The sequence below is a fragment of the Mus pahari genome, chromosome 5 (assembly GCF_900095145.1).
Source record: "Mus pahari chromosome 5, PAHARI_EIJ_v1.1, whole genome shotgun sequence".
NCBI lineage: Eukaryota > Metazoa > Chordata > Mammalia > Rodentia > Muridae > Mus > Mus pahari.
Window position 1 is genome coordinate 65,490,046 of NC_034594.1, and position 1,246 is coordinate 65,491,291.

At 50.1% G+C, this 1,246-nt stretch overlaps 1 protein-coding gene across 1 annotated transcript in view; it reads left to right on the top strand.

The window, feature by feature from the left end:
- Nucleotides 1-704: 704 nt before the first annotated feature.
- Nucleotides 705-1,246, top strand: part of LOC110322609 (UDP-glucuronosyltransferase 1-1) — a 126,709-nt gene continuing 126,167 nt past the window's right edge. The window contains exon 1 of the mRNA XM_021199312.2: nt 705-1,016. The gene's annotated coding sequence lies outside the window, so the exon portion shown is untranslated. The remainder of the gene's footprint in view (nt 1,017-1,246) is intronic.

Below are 1,246 nucleotides of genomic sequence, written 5' to 3' on the forward strand. Positions count from 1 at the left end.
TTTTGCTCAGCTGCTCAGCAAGGACAGAGGTACAGTGTGCTTCCTTTGTGAGCCCCTGGGGAGTGGCTTCTCATGGCTGTGGGTCAGGATGGCAGCATCCTCTCTTGTCTCTTTTCATTCTCAGTCAAAAACCCTGGTGATGTCCCAGAAGCCAGAGGTCTCAAACAGACCAGTGCCCCACTGCAATGAACATTTGCAAGTGAAGATGTGTGGACAGACAGACATACTGTGTGATACACTGTGCTGATACTACAGCTTCTGCGATGAGATATTATCTATGCTTTTTGTCTTTGTTTTGCCTGCTTGTTTATGTGTTAAAGGCAAAGGGCAGTTATGAGGGGGATGGGTGACGAGTGGGACTGGGGAGCACAATATGAAACCCACAAAGAATAAATTAAAACTAAAACAAAACAAAAAACCCAACACCCCCCTTACCACCCCCCTCCAGCCCTCCCCTATCCCTCCCCCTCACCCCCCTTTTCATAGTGGTTCTCCCTTCTCCCTAACTAGCCCCCCCGCCCTCCCCCCTCCCCCCCCCCCCCCCCCCCCCCCGGTGCTCCACCCCCTGCTTGGACTGAGTGGAGTCTTTGTAAGCCTTAAAGAAAGAACTTTCATCTTGGCTATGTTCCTGCTTGCCCTTTGGGGAGGCCCCTTCAGTCCTGCTTTCCTGAGCCCCAGCTCACTGGGGTGCCAAGGTTAAGGCAAGAGCTGGCATGCTGGTTCATATATGGAGGTGTGTGACAAGGTCTGGGTGAGCCAGTTCTTTGATGCAAAGAACAACTTCTCCCTGGGCAGCCTGATTTCCACATCCACTACTCCCTGGCCCGCCCTCAGCAGGGATTAACAAACAGAGCAAATGTAACCCTCCCTCTTTGGTGGTGGTTAGGAAACCCGGAATTCAGATGGTGGCTGATAGTGGCTGACAGAAAACTGACTTCCAGATTTCTTACTCTTCCTCCAGGGTCCTCAGCAAGTGCTACCTAGAGGCCCAGGTCTCTAACCTTCCTATCTGACAGGCAAGTAACAGAGTATGTGTGGTGAGAGAGCAATACAGAATTTGAAAGATCAGGATCTTTGTCTCCCTGTGCAGAGCTTCCCAAATGCCTGTTGATTTTATGAGGGGTGGGAGGGAAAATCTGTGCTGTTTGTTTGTGATACGCTGTTTTACTGTTTTCTTAAAGCTATGCTTAAGGGACGACTTTTGGAAAGTTTATAAGGATGGGGTCTGGAACCAACTTTGAGATTA